Source organism: Acinonyx jubatus, chromosome E2 (genome assembly GCF_027475565.1).
Source record: "Acinonyx jubatus isolate Ajub_Pintada_27869175 chromosome E2, VMU_Ajub_asm_v1.0, whole genome shotgun sequence".
Lineage (NCBI taxonomy): Eukaryota > Metazoa > Chordata > Mammalia > Carnivora > Felidae > Acinonyx > Acinonyx jubatus.
In genome coordinates this window covers 8,041,480-8,061,533 of record NC_069396.1, presented here as the reverse complement: position 1 = coordinate 8,061,533, position 20,054 = coordinate 8,041,480, and the positions used below count along the sequence as shown (strand labels likewise).

The window sequence follows — 20,054 nt, the reverse complement described above, 5'->3', positions numbered from 1 at the left end:
TGTCTCTGCACAGTGTATGTCTTCGCTCAGGAAACCGACACCCCAGCCTGAGAAAACGGGTCTCTCCACCACGCCCCTTCTCTGGCACACGAAGATCCCCGTGTGTGCAGAACTGCTGGGACTCATGGGCCCATCCGCCCAGGTCTGGCCACTGGATATGACCACACAAAAATCTAAAGGATCCCAGCACTTGATGATATTCTGTAATATGCTGGGCACCTGACTTCCGGAGGGTCACAGTTATATATGCAATGACCCATGTGTTTTAGTTCTAGAACAAAATCCTATCTGTGGAATCAAAGCCCAGATACAAATATAAGGTAAAATAATAAGGCAAAATATATCCCAGGTCAGGTCACGTCACCCCTCTGCTCAAAACTTTGTAACAAAAGAGAAAATCCAGAAAGCTTACCGGAGCCTTTGTGGCAGATTTTATTTTCTACGGTGGCCACAATAACATCTCCTGCCCCACATGTTCTTCTGGAACCTTGCTGCTTCCCCGCAAAGAGGTGGAGTCTATGTCCCCTCCTCTTAAAACTGAGTGGCACTTTGTGACTGCCTGGATCGACAGATCCAGATCACTGGCACCGCTGCCAGTGATTCTGCGTGACTTGGGAGGCCAGGTCATACAAACACCATGCACGTCTATCCTATTCTCCTTGACGCTCTCTCTGGGGCCACTCCAGGAGAAAGCCCAAGCTGCCCAAAGAGAGGCACACGCTTGTACGGAGCTTTCGGCCAACACCCAGCACCCACTCAGCAGCCGCGTACCAGAATCATCTAGAAATTTCCTAGCACCGCGTCCGGCTTTTCTAGCTGATGCAACATGGAGCAGCAACGAGCCACCCTTGCCGAGCCGCCGCCCAAACTGCAGATCTACAAGCAACTGAACGCTGTTTTCAGCCACAAAGTGTGGGGTCATTTGTTACACAGCAACTGATAACTAGAAGAGCCTACCCGGATCTATATGAACCAGGGTCTCGATTGCTCTGTGATTCCTTCTCGGCCACTCTACACTCCCAGGATACTCTGTACTCTGTACGTCCACAAACATGGAAAACATGAGGGTTGGGGGGAAGAACACATTCTTTAATTTCTTTCAATGATGTTTTATACTTTTAGAAGTCACGTACATATTTTGTTAGATTTTTTTCCCCTAATATTTAATGTATGTGATGCTATTGCTAAAGCGTCCTGGTGACCCTCATTTCATTTTCTTAAGTATTTGTTGCTGGTACACAGACGTACATATTTCCATACTGACTTTATCAACCTTGCTAAATTCACTTATTAGTTCTTACACTTTACTTGTAGACTTTTAGATTTCTACTTTCCAGTAATGTTGTGTGCTAATGATAGTTGTATTTCTTCCTTTCTTATCCTTACATTTTAAAACAAATTTGTTTAATGTTTATTTTATTTTTGAGACAGAGAGAAACAGAGCATGAGCAGGGTGGGGCAGAGAGGGAGACACACAGAATCTGAAGCAGGCCCCAGGCTCTGAGCTGTCAGCACAGAGCCTGGTATGGGGCTCGAACTCGTCAACCGCGAGATCACGTCTGAGCTGAAATCAGACACTCAAGCGACTGAGCCACCCAGGCTCCCCTTATCCTTATATTTTAAAATTTCTTGTCCTTTCCTCACTGAACTGGCTGGGACATGCACTGTGACATTAAAAAGATAGTAGGCATTCTTGTTTGGTTCCCAATCTCAAGGGAAAGCTTTAAATATTTCACCACTAATTATGATATTTGGTGTAGATTTTTTTTTTGTAGCCGTTATCAGAATAAAGAACACTCTTCCTCATGTCAACTTAACAAGCATTTGCTGATCACCCATTATGTCCTAGTCACTATCCTAGGCAAGTGGAGAATTTTAAATTCTCATTTTTTTTTATTTCAGAGAGAGAGAGAGAGTGTGTGTGAGCGGGGGAGAGGGACAAAGGAAGAGCTGTGGGGGGAAAGAGAGAGGGAGAATTTCAAGCAGGTTCCACACTCAGCACAGAGTCTGATGCGGGGCTTGACCCCATGACCCTGGGATCATGACCTGAGCCAAAAATCAAGAGTCAGATGCTCAACCAACTGAGCCACCCAGGCACCCCCTAAATTCCCATTTTGAATAAGATACTATCCTTGCTCTGAGAAATTCACTATGTAGGGTGTAAAACAGGTAAACACCAAACAGAGTGGTGGAGGTGGGAGAATCAGAAAAACAACTCGCTCTGTGCAGGGGAGCTAGTGAAGGCTCTCAGAGCACAGAGCAGCATTACACGAAGGTCTCAGGAGATGAGATAAATGAGATCCCAGCTAAGGAGAATGATGTACAAGGCCTGCTCCCTTACAACTCTCTTCTGGGTACTTATCTATACATGCGGACTTCCTTCCAGGGAGCCAAAAGATTACCCTAAATTTCTGTGCCCGTGACACTTAGATTTTAATATTATCAAGCATTCTTAAAGGAGCTGTAATTGAAAGAATAAAGGATCCCATTGTAAATACTGGTGGGAACAATTCCTGAGCTCATGTGTACTCAGGTTTTCTAAGAACGTTACATGAGGCAAAATGCGGAAAGGGGATTATGCTTTCCATCCTACAAACACATTGTTAGCTCTGTGTCCATTCCTTTCCTAGATGTATTTGCAAGTAATACCACAGGCAAAGAAGAAAAGTTGACTTAGAGCAAGTTACACAGTATGTGGTTTAGAAGTACTTACCTTATGTAATCATGATACACATTAATTGTTAAATAAATACGTGTTGATTTGGCTTGGCCTGGCTATATATGTAGTCTAGCGAAGAAAATAATCTGATCAGGATGACATTACCTCGAGCCAGAGGCTGTTGAAAGGCATATAGAAAGACCAGATACAGTGGGGTGTTTCAGTTTGGAAGTTGTACATTTTTTTTCTTTTTAAAAGACAAAAGGGTACCTGAGAGTAAAAATAGGTAACATTACGGAGTTACTTTTATAAGAGGAATCATCCAACTCAGGTAATCCAGCGTGGGACTATTTTATCTGAAGTGCCTCTAATATCTTGAGTTTTGCAAAGAGACTGAAAACTCATGTGCATATTCCACTGGTGACTTACCTTCTCCAGGAGAATGACAAGGTGCACGCTCGTCAAGGTCAGGTCCGAACATCAGAACTTGTTCTGAAAGCAGACAATAAAAGAAAGGTGGAGCTAGATCTGGAGGGGCAAAAAGTGAGGGTTTTTGGCTTGAGGAGGTCTGGACGTAGAGCTGGTGCCCCGTCCGTTCCCTTTGGGACTCCTCTTCGCGGAGCCTGCCGGCCAGACTTCACAGGCCAACACCTGCCTCTCTTTGCCCGATGGCTTTCCCTGTAAGCTGGAGCCCACTGTGCCCCAAGTGCTAAAGAGCTAATGCCTCCGGTAAAGGCCCTGAACAGTGACCACTGGGGGTCTGTGTATCTCCCTCAGGCAGGAATTCTGAGCAGGGTGCCTACACTGGTTCTTAGATGTGCCCCGTGGGGGTAAGCTCGTTACCCGCAGAGGTAATGTGCGGTCTTACACCCTCATCCTTCTACCAACACTTCCCGGAATCACTTCTGGGATAATCCAATGCATCTGGGATCTTGTCTTAGGATCAGCCTCTGGGCAAATCCCAACTAACACGGGTTGTATTTGACGTCAATGAAACATATCAGTATCCATTCCCCACTTTTCTGGAAGAAGATGGTGGAACTGTCCCCCACAATTCACACACTCTCTAAAGGAGCTCACACTTTCTGTCAGAGGGTCATGTAGGACTTGAAGCAATTATCAGGACAAGTCAAGTCAAAGCAACTGTCAACTAAAATTGTGGCTCAGTGGAGCACAAGCATCGTTTTTTGCTTGACTTAATTGCATAATTGCCTCGGTTCTCAGCTTAGTGCGTGCAAACCTGGAGACGAACAATTAATGATCTAACATGAGGGGGACCCATCTCTGTGGCTTCTGGCCAAGAGGGAGATGCATCAATGTCAAAGACAGCTATCTTCAGAGACCCTCTCAGGGGGAGAAATTTCTCTTTCAATTATGACCACCTAAAAACCATGATGAAAATTGCTTTTTATGAAATCAAGCCATGGAAATTAAACTTTAGGGGAAAATAGTTAAATTTTAGCCTTGGAGCCCTCTGTCTACTACATTGGAATTTTCCAGAGCATGTCAGACATTGCTACCAGATTCCATAAGAGCCTTGCTTCTGACATTTCAGCATACTCAGTAAACATTTTTGTGTGTGAGCAGGCACCGTGGCTTTCAGAAGAGGGTTGTATTTAAATTCCATATCCATCCCTGTTATGGAGGAATCACGGTAATAAATGAGACTCTAGTCTTAGCCTTTAGTTCAAATGACAACATCAGGCGAGGAAAAAAATCCCAAATAATTACTGACTACAAGTTTCAGAACAGTCCTTTAATCCAGGAGCAGAGTGGCTTGCCCCTAACAATGAGGTTCAACCGTATCACACGAAGACTGAAAGACCAACAAACAGCCAGATAGAAAGCTGGCCCTGAGTTTGTCACTTTTTTAAAGTAATTGCTGGATTTCTTTGACAAGCTCAAGAGTGAATTTAATGCCTCTATTTTCTCTACTTTTAAGCGCATCTAACTGGACTTCACAGAAAAACAAAAACAAAAACAAAAAACGCCTTCCCCCCCAATGGCCTCCATTCTCCTATGTGAATATGACTAAGATCAATCAGTATACATTGATGAATGGGGCTTAACTCTAATGACTGATATTATTTCTAGGATACTCTCTTAATTGAAAAACATAGTCAAAAATAATCTCCCTCAGATGCAGAACCTGATGGTATCAGATGAGTTCTGTTGTGTTGCTTTGTCTTGTTTTGTTCTGCTTAATGCATGAGCCAAAGCAAGGAATTAGCACCTTCTTCCTATATGTGGAAGCCTTTTGCTCAGATGATGTGGCTCAAAAGCCCCAGTGAAGAGTCTGCCTTGGCGATGACTAGGGAGGTGGTCTTACCCACAGTGAGGTCAAGTTCAGAAAAAGTGCAAAGTGGACGATCCACACGGAGTTCCTTACAGTTTCATAGCTGCTTCAGGCCCTTGCTTGCCTTGGGGTCTATATTTGTTCTTCTCCTTGCCTGGAAGTCTCGTTGGCCCAGGTCCCCCACCTCTGTACCCACCCCACATACACTCTCATTTTCATTCTGTTGGGGTTGGCATTTCAGGTCTGTAGAAATGGAGTTTTCTGGAGAAAGACACTGTTTGTGGGCTTTCTGAACCACTGCTATGTAAATCGTCACCCCACTTCTCCTCGGTTGGTTGTCTGTGCGTCAGCTCAAGGCTTAGCTCCTCCCTCCTTCCTGGGTGCACTGTGACCTCCTCTCCCCACTGGGCCTTGGACAGTCTCTCCTAATCTACCAAGGCCAGCTTCTAAGTCCACAGCTCGCTGCTTGGGGCCCTTGCCCAGACAGGGTCCTTGGCTCCACTTGTCCCTCTGCCATAGCATGTCCTAGATATTCCCGGTGCCCCTGCCAACCCTGAGAGCAGGGAAGGGGGAGTCCTATGCTTGCTCTGCATTCATTTGCTCTGTGATCGTGGGTAATTAACTTCCCCTGCCTGGATATCGTTTCGCTCATCTCCAACAAAACAAAACAAAACAAAACAAAACAAAAGCCCTAAAAGGCTGGAGCAAACTTACTCTCCAAGGGCCAGATAATAAATATTTTAGCTGTTGCCGAGCCACACGGTCTCTGTCACAACTACTGGAATTGGCTGCTGTAGGGCCAGAGCCGCCCTAAATACGAGTAAATGGGAGTGTCTTTGTTCCATTAAAACGTCACTTAAAAAACACGTGGCAAGCTGGAGTTGACCCATGAGCTCTAGCTTCCTGGTCCCTGGTCGAGATGATCTGTACGATTCCCCCTCCAGAACGCCCTGAAATCACCTCGTTCCTACCAAGGTGACTGAGTAGTTCCTGCGTAGCCCCCTGTTCTTTTCCTCCCGGTCACAACTGCAGACAAACATAAAAGTAAACATACGTCGCTCCCAGCAGGCGATAAATTCCATGCGCACAGCGATGATGTCTATTTTTTCCACCAGAGTACGCCGAGATTATTGCAAAGTGTGGAGCCCAGAGTCATCTCTCAAAACAAACAAAAAGTAAATGAATGAATGTGTCTGCTCAGTCTTTACGAAAACAGTCAACCAATTTTCTCTCAGACAGGAGGTCCGGTGGTAGCCACCGCCCCCCCCCCCCCACACACACACCGAAATACACGTTCCCCAACATTCTCTCCTGATTATTAGTATACCTGCATCTTTCCCCTGGTGGTGGGATGGTGGTGGTGGGATGGGAATACTGAAGTATTCACAACTGGATTGTCCTTTCCCCTGGGTGGGAAGGACTTCACACAGAGCTTCTCCAAGTGTAATGAGCACACAGATCACCTGGGATCTTGTTCAAATGCAGGTTCCAGCTCAGGGGGAGCCAGGGCAAGTCCTAAGACTGTTCACTTCTAACAGGCTCTCTGGGGATGCGGTGCTACAGATCCATGGACCACAGTTTGAGTTGCAAGGCTTTAGGGCACTTTTCCTTCATGGGAGAACCTAATGAGCATTTGGGACTTCCTGTAGATACCCTTTGCCAGACTAGTTTATTTTGGTTTTCTTTATCAAAGCTGAAAACGGCTATTTGAGTTTTCTCGGCCTATGGCACAGAGATTAAAGACACCATAAGGAGTGGAAGTTACTTTCCATGCGGAAGGATAAGCGTCGCTCTCCAGGTCTAATCTTGTAAAACGAGGGCAAGGTGTCGGGGCACACTCAGGTTTCATCTCTGCTCCAAAGGGATCCCAGGACACTGCAGGGGACTAAGGAAGGACAGATGGGCAGAGGGCACATCATAGCACCCAAGGACAATGCTCTTCTCATGGCCGATAGTCCGGGAAAAGGTACACACTTGTGCAAGGATTATGTTTATTTTAAGAAGAAACGCTCCTTAACTCATGATAGTTCCTTCCCCTCGGACTGGACTTGGTTAGCACACCACTTCCTCCTCTTCCCGCCCCAGGACAGAAGGGAGCGGCCTGCTGGATGCCAGAGCCAGGGAGAACGCCCAGCACAGGTGGGCCCAGCTCCTCCCTGTTCCTCTGGGGCTCGGAGCCCTGCTGGAAGCAGGAGGTCTGCCCCACGCCTTCGGGCTGTCAACCTTCCCTGGCACGTCCCAAGCGCGTGAAGCCATCTCCCCCGGCACAGCATGTAATTGAGGGACTGTGCGCGGAATTCTTGGCCCCGTCTTCAGACCCACTTGGGTTTCAAACCAGACGCTAGAAGAAAGGTTAATCTGTGTCTCTTCATCTGCTACTCCTTTGTCTCTTCTTCTTTAGTTTCTTTAGACTCAGGCTCAGGACACAGATCAACCCTTCATTAGAGTTCTTCAAACCACGGGCGAGACTCGGGCTTGCTCAGGTTTTTCTGTGGACAGGGCTTAGAAACTTGTTCTGTGGCAGTGCTGGTCTTATAATGGGCAGTCACAGGGCGGACGCTTCCAGGCCGATGCACCGGGCTCCTCCTGCACAAACCCAAACGTTGAGCGTGCGGAACAGAGAAGGGCAGCCACGTGCAGAGGAACCCTCCCTGAGCAGTCTGAACGACGCAACGATGGCGGCAGAAAGGGTAGTGCCACGGAGCTGGGCTCTCTCGGTTTTCCTCTTGGCTCTGCTACTTACCGGTTCCCTGAGCTTGAGCAAGTCGCTTTGCCTCTCTGAACCGCATTACCTCTTCCATGACATGTAGATGACAATGCTCACAGCATAACTAGAGAAGGCCACGAGTCTCACACCCACGAAAGATCTTCGGGTACCACGAAACTCTGAATGACGAGTGCCGTACTAATAAGTATAGAACAATGATTCCAAATCTCCGATGTTCACACACACAGGCCCATATCCATTAGAGAATCGGATGGCAGGTGTGCATCCAGGGAATCATGGATATCACGTGGTGTTAGCTGGTCTTCAAGAACTCTGCTAGTTCTTATCCAAACCCTAACTTTGTAAGTAAAAGAGGAGAAGCAATTGGCCCGAGGTCACATATGAGTTAGCGGCAGACTCATGGGGAAATCCTGACGGGCAGATGAGGGAACTGTCTGCCTGTTCCATGACGTCTGGTATGGTTTTGGGGATTCAACCTATTATGTAAAACTAGCCCAACCTCAGAGAACGATATGGGGCTCACAAATCCTGCACTTTGACATGGGTGCTAGCTGGAGTTATGTTTCAATTGGATGGACCCTCTCCATCTAACAATTCTGTTTTCCTCTGTGGTTGCTTTATTCCCAAGCTTTCTCCAACTACCAGAAAAGAAACTCACATAGTCTTCATGGCTCATGAGTTCATTGAGATTGTCTTTCCAATAATTTTTGTCTGCCCCACTTATGTTATAAATTTACTCCTGAACTTATCAGTGTGGCCAGGAGGTTGAAATCCTGTCGTTAGCAAGACTTGGATCTGGTGTCAACTCCTGGGGTGGAGTGGAGACATGCAGTAGATTAGAAAGAAACCACATAGACTAGCCAACATTATTACAGAAGAGGGAAGTGTTAGCTTAACAAAGTAAGGGATGCTATAAAAACATTATAACATGCCCCTTTGACACTCCTCATCAAATTATTAGCCATCTTGATGCTTTGCTTATTATCTTGGTTTCCCACTAAGCGAATGACCACAAACTTAGCAGCTTCAACAAAATACATTAGTAGCTCACAGTTCTGAAAGTCAGAGGCCCAGTATGGCATGGCTCAGTTCTCTACTCAGGATCTTTCAAGGCTGAAATCAAAGTGTGAGCCAGGCTAAATGCTATCTGAAGGATCTGGGGAAGAACATGCTTCTGGGCTCATTCAGGTTGTTGGCAGAATTCAGTTCCTTGTGGTTGCAGGTCTCAAGTCCCCATTCCCTTGCTGGTTGTCAGTGGGGGTTGCTCTCAGCTTGTGGTGGTTGTTCCTGTATCCTGGCACATGGCTCCCTGCATCTTCAAAGCCAGAAACAGGGCAGACCCTCTTGTGCACTGAATCTTTCTGCCTTCCTTTCCTGCCACTAGATGAAGAAAACTGCTGATCTCCTATTTTAAGGCCAACTGATTACTAACCTTAATTACATCTTAATTACGAAGCCCCTTCTGCTATGTAGTATCACATAATCACAGGAGTAACACCATCACATTCATTTTCCTGGCGATTAGGAAATTTGGAGGGTGAGAGAAAATACTCCTTTATAATTTTGCCTGCCACACTTACACTGGGCTCTGTGCACCATTCCTTGACTTTAGCGCTGTGGTTATTTATTTGGCTCTGGAAACGCCCTCTTCCAGGTTCTACGGCTGGTGGCTATCTATCGACTTCACGCCCCCAGCCCAGTGAAAAAGCATTTGTCCCCACACCCCACCTGTGGTACCCGACACTCTGCTGTCTTCCTCAAGCCTCATTTATGAGAACGGAAGAAGCAGCAGGACTGGGAAGTGACCTTGGAGCCCATGTCTACTTTTAAGGCACTCTCCAAGTGCCAAGGTATAATCTGAGTCTTCCCCTCCAAAGACCACCCCTCAACATCCAGGACAGGAAGGATGGCTCTCCTGCGGTAGCTCCCCAGGTTCTCTCGGGACCTTAGGGGAAACTGACACCTGCTGGGATTTTCAATACCACCGTGACCCTCCCTTCAGGTCAGGCTGATCTTTAAGCCTTCTCCATTTAATCTCTGCTTCAAGAATACCACAGAAAAATAAACCACAAATCGAAACGAGTTTCCTTTGACATGACTCAGAGGAGGCAAGAGTGGAAACCCCATGGCTAGAAGACCCGTCTAACTTGTTTTGCCATGAGTGGTGACTTGGGCTTTACACATCATTGCTCCTGGAAAGAGAAACCTGTCTCACTGGAATGGAGGAGAATCCCTGCGTTCATGCCTGAGTGGAAGGGTATTTTCAAAGGGGCTGAGAGAGGAGCTGGAGTTAGCCAGGGGAAGTCCAGCCAGGGGAAGACAGAGGGCCAGAATGGAAATCAGGCAGACAAAGACAAACTTCAGGTCTAGGCATTTCATCTAAGGGCACTGTCTACAAAATCAATTCATGGAAATGAGGGTTGGAGGAGGGTTCTGTGATCAGATACATTTGGGGAAAAAAATGTGTTGAAGAAATTAAGTTTCCTGACCGCACAATTTTTTCAGACTTTTGAATATATAATGGGCATTCAGAATCTCCAGTGAGGGAACAGAGCAGGGATCGGGAAACTTTTTCTGTAAAGGGCCAGAAAGTAGATAGTTCAGGCACTGTGGGCCACAGGGTTTCTATCGTGCAACAACTCAACTGTGGTTGTAGCAGGAAAGCAGCCATGGATAATATGCAAGTGAATGGGTGGGGCTGCGTTCCGATAAAACTTTATTTACAAAAACAAGCAAGTATTTGGCCTTCAGGCCACAGTTTGCCAGCCCCGAGGTAGGATTAACACATTTATTGGACCAGAGAATCGTTCATTCACTCCTTCAACGTGTTCGTAATTTTTACGGGTCAAAATTAAGAGTCTTGCAGGCAGGACGCTCTCTGGTTCCCTCTTGTTTCCCTGATGTCTGTAAGGTAACCAAAACTTACTGGATAGGAAATACCGAATGAAACGGTAAAATAACACAATCCTTCCAGAAGAAAGAGAGCCTCCAAAGGAACACACTGATGAACTATTTGAAACAACGCTTCAGAGCGATAAGGAGCAGCTGTGTTTTGGGAGAGAAGAAAAGGAAAAGGAGAAAGGTAGAGGGCTGAGAATGAAGAGGAAGAGGAGGAGATACAGAACAGGGAAAATGCAAATATAGTAAGAGGCCAAAGGAGAGGAAAAGGAGGAGGTGGGGGATCCACCAGAAAACGGCTTTCTGTGCCCCTGGCATGAGTGTCGGTGTCCTGAAAGGACAAGCCTTTCATGAGGTGCTGAGAAACCCACTTTGGCATTAATTAACAAGATCACTAGGCTGTCATAATTGCAGAGAGAAAGATAAATCATCAAGAGATATTCCCTAACAGAAACGCAGGTCATTACAAAATATTATTTAAAGTCACATTTACATATAAAAAGGATAAAATGGGAGGTTGTCCCACTTGGCCCCCGCCTTTCCTCCCCTCTCCCTTGTGCCTGATGCAACGCACAGGAGTCAGCACACAGCTCCCGGTAAGCCAGGGGCTTTGGAATCGTGGCGGAACATGCTCACAGAGGAGCTTAACGGACACGGAGCTGTGAGAACCCAAAGGAAAGTTTGCAGGCGAAACCTCAGGGCTGCACCACCAGGTCGCCACCTGATTCGCTGCCCCTTGTGCTACTAAACGCTTGAGTTCCTCACTTAACTGAGGTCTCCATGCATCCAGTAACTTTATCTGGGTTCTTCTCCCCTCCATTATGTTCTCAACACCCAGCCTGTACTAGAACACTCAACAGACACGTATTCAAAATACTGATCAATTCTTCAGAACTCAGCTGAAGAGTTGCCTCCTTTGGAATGTTTCCCCACATGTTCCAAACTAGATGAAGGTGTCCTCTCCTCTGAGACACTGTGGCATCCCATGCTCCTCTGTATGGGGGCACTTAGAGAAACAAACCAACAATGGCAAAATGGAACAAGGGTCAAGCTCCCCCCGCCTCATTAGAAACAGAGCTACTAGAGATGAGACCCTGGTACCTTAACTTCTATAACCTTATGTTTACCACCGACCTAGGCGTGGAGTACATACTCTTAGAAAGCACTTCTTTCATGGATTTTGGTAACCCCACTATGGCCAGGAAAGGCAACGGCAGAGTGCTCAAAAGACAGAACTAGGTGGATACGTCAGAGGAACAGAGAAACCAGCTGAAATCGCCCCAATATCTACCACTGGAGCAATGTGAGCAAAAAAAAAATAATAATAACAACATAGTATATTGGGTTAAAACCCAGAGTATAACATAAATATCCATAAGCTCATACTAACATAATAAACGTTTGAATGAATGAATGGAAGAAAAATAAAAGAGAATGCACAAGTCCTCCATACAGAACAATGTCAAAAAATGTATGTAAATACTCTCTGTTCAAAGAGGTGGAACATATTCCCCACCCCTTAAATTTGGGCTGCACATACTGACTTTAAGCACATAGGATGGGAAGGGAGGGGAAAGGTAAGTTTACAGCAGGGAAGCCTCATCAACATACTCAGCCAGGTGAGCGGGGTCAACATCGACAGGGATAAGACCATGAGAAAAACATCATGAGAAAAACATCATGAAAGAAAACATCAGGCAAATCCCAACGGAAGGTCAGGCTACGAAACACCTGAAGGATACACCTCCAAACCATCAAGGCCATCAAAAAACAGAGAGAGTCTGAGAAACAGTCAAAGCTAGGAGGAACCTGAAGGAGACCTGATGATGGAGTGTCATATGCAATTCTGGACGGGGGAGACGATACTAAGTTTAAAACTATGGAAATGCGGTTCCAGTATGGAGATCAGTGAAGGATCACGTATCGATCCTGGTTCGGGAATTGTGACAAAGTTACCACACTAACTGATGATGTTAATAATGGGGGGAACTGGGTGTGAGGTATATGGAGACTCTCCACACCACCCGTGCACACTTTTCCAAAGTTCTTCTCATTCTAAAACTAGAAGTTTAATATTTAATAAAGTAAACAAGTAAAGCCACGAAGAACATAACAGGAAACACAAGACCGAGGCCCCCACGAACCCCACAGGCAGGACGACCACTGTCACAATGCCCGTTTGCCCCTTGCATTTGTACAAACACACCCCACACCTCGTCTCTTTGGCTCTAAGCCAGCTCTGAGTGCAGACCTTGGGTATGCCCCTCGCTGAGGTCTTCTGGGTTACTCATCTGTACCATTGAGGCTGACATTTCTTTCATGGTCATCTAGCAGCGCCTGATGCTCTCGGGCGTAAGTCATCTGGCAAGCCGGAAGCCAACACTTTGAAATTTCCAAGCACTGAAGAACCACCTGGGGAAGCGTGGAAGAATGCAGATTCCTGGGTTCCATCTCAGAAATTCTGATTTACTCTGGGAGATGAGTCCAATTAATCTGCATTTCATTTTTTTTAATGTTTGTTTATTTTTCAGAGAGAGAGAGAGAGAGAGAGAGAGCAAGTGGGGAGGGGCAGAGAGAGAAGGAGACACAGAATCTGAAGCAGGTTCCAGGCTCTGAGCCGTCAGCACAGAGCCTGACGCAAGGCTCAAACTCACGGACTGCGAGATAATGACCTGAGCCAAAGTCGGACGCTTAACCGACTGAGCCCCCTAGGCGCCCCCAATTAATCTGCATTTTAAATAAACCTCTGAGGTTTTTCTGGTTCACACATTCACATCAGCTCTGAGCTAGGGGTCAAGGACTAAGACCCACTTTGATTAAGTGTCACTCTTTTGCTTCGCCTCCCACATCTGGTGCCATGATGCTTCCTAGGTGCTATGAGCTGGCAGAGAGTTGACACTCGCTAAACATCTGATAAAAGAAGGAACACATGGATGAACTGTCAAGATCAGCATTTAAAACAATTCTTTTTCCTGTTTAAGAACTTTGACACTGAGTGTCAGGCAGAGGGATCCATGACTGTTAGGGGCTACAGGCTATGGGAAATGAGATACAAAACCACATCCACTGACATTCAAGGCCATTCACTGTGCCGATCATGACTGAGGTCCAACATGGTGGAAAAAAACGTGCCTTCTCAAATGTGAGACGGACTCTTGCTATTTGCTGTGCTGAGCTAATAACATTTTTAGAGGGTTTTTTTTTCCTCTCTCTCTTTTTGCAGACTCAATTAGATAGGCCTGCCTTCTGAATCAGCAGCTCAATAATTAGTTTGGTTGCATCTGCAGGTAGAAAACCGGAGGCCCTCTTTCCCCTAGAGGCAGAAGGATGCATACGCAATTAACTAATTGCAGACCGACGCTCCTCATAAATGCTAGAAACAAACACTCACAGACACACACATACCTTGATGTCCAGAAGACAGTCTCTGACCTGGGGACAGGGGAGAGAGAATGATACGTTCTGAAGAGGTGAGGTGTTTGGGTAGAGACAGGGCCTCCTGCAGGGGTCACTCCCCTGGTGCCCCAGGAGCAAAAGGACACGTGAGGAGGTGGGATGTTCCCCGTTCCCAGAATTCTTTCAGAATGGCTGTCATTGTTCAAGTAAGAATATTGCCAGTTAATTGTTGGCTCCGAAAGAAAAATTATGAGCCGGGGAAAGGGTTCTGCATGGATTTAGTGTATTTGAATAATTTAGACCCCCGCAGTTCATTTGACAGGATTGTTTTTCTCTCGCAGGAGCCTGCTGTTACAAGAATTAAAACTGTCGGGAGTACCAGGGGCTGTGCTAGAGCTTAGTAATGAGGTTTATCAGTCAATAAATGATTTTATACAGCAAATTAAACTGTAAATTTCGTTTGGGTGGTAAATATTTAGAGAATGAAGATATCTGGTTAATGAGGAAGGCTGGATGTTTAAAAAAAAAGGGAGAGAGAAGGAAAAAAGGAATGTCAACCTTTTAAATCTTGAATGTGGCTGGGACTGGATGACAGTTTGCTCATTTACAGGTCTCTCTCTCTCTCTCTCTCTCTCTCTCTCTCGCTCTCTCTTTCTGTAAATAACAGAGAATGGCTTCGTTGTTTGTGTATTTAAGGATGCGATGGCAAATCCTCCCCCTCGCTGACTTGCGCCTACTGCCTGAATGCAGAAATACCTCCCTCACGGGGTCCTTAGGAAAATATGCAAACTGCTTAAACAGTATCTGGCCTGAGGTTCATCCCTTCTGCTATGATTTATTTTTAAGTGCAGATACCCTAGAGTTGTGCTATCCAACATGGTAGCCACGCTCGGCATGTGGCTGTTCGAATTTAAGCTTACATTCGTTAGATTAATTAATTAAATATACTACAAATTCAGTCTCACGGTTGCATTTGCCACATTTCAAGTACCCGGTCGCTACATGGGGCTGTTGCCTGCTGTACCAAATAGCGCAGACATAGACATTCCCATCATCAGCACTATTCCAGAAACTGTCAGACAATCTCACGTGTCCTGAGCTGGAGCCATAGATCTGATGGCCCCTGGAATGATGTAATTGTAACATGATTTTTTTTTTGATTATCATAATTATGTATCTGTGTGTATGTATAAAAGGAATATTACAACTCAGTTGTCAACTTTGTGGTTTCATAAATGTCAATGTTTAGGACACGGCAGTTAAAGCGAAAACAAAAAAAAAAACAAGCAAGTGGGTTTAAGAAAATATTGAATAAATCAATATTGGTTGTAACTATTTGCCATAAATCCTGAAGAAGTACACAAAGGAATGGGCGACGTTTGAAAAATACTGAGCCAACAGACGCCAAGGGACAGGAAGTTTACGAAGAGGTGAAAGAAAAAAAAGAAGAGCAGAACGGAGAGGAAGAGAGGTAACAACGTTGGAGTCAAATTTCTCTAACCTTCCAGTTTCTCTCTGGGCCGACCCAGACCACATCACATGGCTACCTACCTGAGTCATAAATAGTCAATACATACTCCATAGCTCCATAAGCTCAGGCTTCATGGCATTTCCAGGAAGTTCATTCAACATGAATGCCCTGTATAGGTGGGGTTTTAGAAGAGGCTTCTAGAAACTCTATACAGCACCCTAAAGAGTCCAGATACAAGTGTGATTTACAGATGACTTTGTAGGTTACAAGTCAAGAGTGAAGATGAGGCCATTCTGACCTGCACTCTTTGCTTCCAAAGAGTCGAGATTCCAAACCCAGTCACTGTCAGCTGGGAGGGCCCATCACCTCTGCCTCACGTGGCTCATTCCTTGAGCCAACTCCCTTCACCTTCCTGCTCCAGTCGACCAGTCATACCCCTACTCTCTGATCACTGGACGCTTCTCCATACTGGAATGTGGCAGTCTGTGACCTCGGTAACCTTGTCCCACAACCTGGTCAGAGAAAACACGGGAGAGCTGGAAGCAGCATGATATCAGAGTCCCTACAGAAAAAGATGCCATAGTCAATTTGGATCAGTGGAAAAGAGTTTAACCAGGACTATTGATGAAGTTACGGGTAGGGTATAGGTAAACCACCAGTTTTAGAATCTTGGGGCCAGTAGAAGGAGAGGGGCACCATGACAATTGCCAGACCTGAATGGACAAGGGGAAAAAGGAGAGGCATGGTGCTGAGAAGGAGAGGACACCCCGACAGGAACCATGATCTCAAGTTGAGGGATAATGCCAGCTCTTGATGACCTATAGAGAGAGAGCAGGGCAGAGAAGGGTGGAGAGTATCTTGGAGGGGCTAAGGGAGGCAACCAGCACCATCATTCTGACTGTTCAGGTCAACTAAGCCTCATTTTCTCATTTCCTTCCTGTGTTGCTGGAGAGGTGTAGAAGGTCAGGAGGCCCGTGCTCTATATTTGCCCCAGAGTCCCCCTCCTGGAGCTTATCCTCACAGATGGTCTCCCAGCTCTAAGGTATCAGTGACAGTTCAACCTTCTGGAAACACTGTCATATCCCATCTCTGAGAGGTTGCCTGCCCAGCTCCTTCGGAGCTTGGTCACCAGACTTGGAGGTCAAGGCTTTCTCCTCCTCATTCTGGTCTAAACACTCACACTTCAGTGTACCCCCTTCCCCAAGTTCTCTGGAGGTAAGGCTTCAAGGCCATGTACAAGGGGAAATTATTTCAATAGCAAGTAAGAGGAAACCTCATCTCAGATTTGCTTGAACAATAAAGATAACCATTAGATCACGTCAACGGAAGTTCAGAGGGTCTTGGGACATCATGTTCTGGCTCTCTCCTCACTCTGTCCCTCTGCCTGTGCTGGCTTTACCCACAGGCTGATGGCAACATGGCCATGGCAGCTCTTGGCCTATCTGCACACAGCAATGCCCAGAAGACTCATGGGAGTCACTGTGAAATAGTCCTGTCCAGGAGAAAGCAAGCCATACATCTAATTCAAATGGTCTAAGAGTCCTATCAAAAAAGTAAAAAGATCCAGGAATTCTCCCTACTGAGTATTTACCCAAAGGAAACAAAAACACTAATTCAAAAAGATACACGAACCCCTATGTTTGTTGCAGCATTATCTACAACAGGCAAGATACGGACGCAATGTGGGGTGCCTGGGTGGCTCGGTCGGTGAAGCGTCCGGCTTCGGCTCAGGTCACGATCTAGCGGTCCGTGAGTTCGAGCCCCGCGTCGGGCTCTGTGCTGACAGCTCGGAGCCTGGAGCCCGCTTCCGGTTCTGTGTCTCCCTCTCTCTCTGCCCCTCCCCCGCTCATGCTCTGTCTCTCTCTGTCTCAAAAATAAATAAACATTAAAGATATGGAAGCAATGCAAGTGTCCGCTGACTGACGAATGCACAAGTGACTCAGTCAGGGAAAGACAAATAACACATGATTTCACTCATACCTGGAATTTAAGGCACAAAATAAACAAAGAGAACAGAGACAAACGCACACAGAAAACAGACTCTTAACTCTAGAGAAAAAACTGGTGGTGACCAGAGGGGAGGTGGGTGGGCAGATGGGTGGAAAGGTGAAGGGGATTAAGAAGCCACTTATCATGATGAGCAGGGGTTAATGGATAGCATTTTTAAATCATTATATCGTACATGTGATAGTAATATAACACCACACATTAATTATTCTTGATTTTAAAAATATATTTTAAAAAAAGAGTCAAAAGAAATAGGCGAAATTAAATTCACCAAAACATATTTTCTTTAACCCAATATATACAAAACACCAACATTTCAATATTAAATCAATAGTAAAAATATTAATAAGACATTTTGCATTCTTGTTTCATACTAACTTGGAGACCTAATGTCCGTTTAGACTCACCATACATCGAGTGCTCAGGAGTCATATGTGGCTGGTGGCTATCTTACTGCACAGCTTGGCTCTAGAACGTTCTCCCAGAAGACTGAGGAAGACCCCAGAACACTGCTTCCTATATCCACTGGCCCAGTGGGGTATGACACCCTTCATGGAACAATCACTGACAGGGGAGATGATTTCCTTGCAACTAAACCAGCTCGCCTTTGATGCTGTGCATGGAGTAAGTTCCCCCTGAGGCAAATGAGCTACTTAATGAAGATGAGAAACATAAAACATAAATCAAAAATCTAAAAAATGAGTTTCCTACTGGTGGGAGGTGTATTGGGTCCTGGGTAATCCACCAACAATGTCCACAACGGGATGGCTCCTCCGCTGGGGTGCTTCACTGACTCTTGGCTTGAGGGCCCATTCTACCCTTGATTTAAACTCCTTTCCACTCAAGAGAGAGATCTGGGAGGGCTGGGGGAGGTTTTCCCCTCTGTGGGTCCTAGAAAGCTGACAGTGATGTAACAGACCCTGCCTTCCAGCTCCACAGAGATTGATTTAAGAGCCATGTGCCTCATGGGGCTGATTGGGCCTTTTTGGGTAGAAAACTGCTTTGTCAAATAAATCTTATCCGCTGTTTAAGCAACTTCTGTGCCCTTAGTATCCAAAGGATACTAAATGGGAACTCAAGTGCTTTCTTCTGCGGATAAGAGAGGCTAAAAAGTATCAAGAGTCTGAGCATGAGGTCGTAATAGTGACAGTTACCAACAATTAAACACGCACTAGGTACTTTGCATGTGTCACTTCATTTAATTTCCTTAGAAAGTAATGAGTAAAAGAATACAAATGGGTTTGTGTTGCTCGTTAGATAAATGTGAGCTGCTACTAAATTCCATTTTCTTTCTTTCATCTCCATGAGGTAGACAAGTATCTGGGGAGTCACAACAGCGGGTTGTGAGTTTGGGATGGTTTTCTGCGCATTGCTACGGCAAGGACTTGGTGCTCATGAAATAGAAATTAGGCGTAAATTCTGTGAGCCTGAGTCCAGGGCAGTGCTGAATTGAAGATGGTGAACCCGAAAGCAAATGATTCTTAGGGTAGTGGCTGCCCTCTGTGTTCGCTGTGTTTAGTCAGGTCAGGGGAAGAACAAGCACAAATCCAGTATGTGTTGACTGGAGGTGAAGCCCAGATTCTCGTCCTGACCATTTCAAAAGCATGAGCTCTGCTTGCGGCTAGTCCGGGTTCCATGTAGCATCCACCATTTTCTGGTTGCATGACCTTGGACAAACGGCACAGTATCTCCAGGCCTCAGTGTTTTCATCTGTAAAATGGGGATAGTGGCCACCTAATGGTGTCAGGGTTTGGAGTAAATGAGGTACGCAGGTCAAGCAGTTACCGCCGAGTTTGTCGTCTAGCAAGAGCTCAAAAATGTAAGCGATCCCCAAAAACAATCTTCACCACCATCTCCCCAAGAACAACGGCAATGAAGCCAAGGCTTCATTGGATACAAAATACTTTACTCCACAACCAACACGTGTACCGTGAACCATCCATTCCTTTGTTGAATATGGCATCTGTTAACCAGCTTTGAATAATTTTTTTTTTAATCTTATTTTGTCTGAGAACATCTGTGTCCATCTGGACGCTCTCCTCTCTAGCATTTTCACTTTTAAATCTGATGTAACTATCAGATGTTCTTGCACAGATTCTGGGACAGATCTGAGTATTATTGAACAGACATCAATTATACTGATGGCATGAGGCATGTCAATCTCAGCAGGAAAAGTGACAGCTTCCTTATCATCAAACCAGCAAGCTTCCTGATTAATTTGCTGGTATTGTCAATAACAATTCACAGAGGAGATGGATGAGAGCATATTGTTCCCACCTCATTCTTCCCTGTTGATTCTCTTCCGCTAAAAAAGGACTGAATCCCCCCCACCCTTTCCATGCCCATTCCCCACATTGTAAGTGTTATTTGTCCTAAGCGCCCTTAGTAGAGAAACTATTCCCTTCAACTTGACGTTAGACAGAGCACCACCTCTTTGTTGGAGGCTGTGCAGTGTTTACATTTTATTCAAGAATCAAACTCAGAATGTCTCCCCTTTTTGGCAGGTCCTGGGAAACTGCTTTGGGGATTACTTGCGGTGAGAGAATATTCAAGACCAGGCTTCCTATCGGTAGTTGAGTAGAGATCACCTACATTAACC

General features: G+C 45.7%; 1 long non-coding RNA gene across 4 annotated transcripts in view; it reads right to left on the bottom strand.

Moving 5' to 3' along the window:
- Nucleotides 1-20,054, bottom strand: part of LOC106984023 (uncharacterized) — a 798,380-nt gene that overhangs the window by 442,203 nt on the left and 336,123 nt on the right. For all 4 annotated transcript variants that reach the window (XR_008293707.1, XR_008293706.1, XR_008293705.1 and 1 more), the window contains one exon: nt 3,089-3,151. This is a non-coding gene — a long non-coding RNA (uncharacterized LOC106984023). The remainder of the gene's footprint in view (nt 1-3,088; nt 3,152-20,054) is intronic.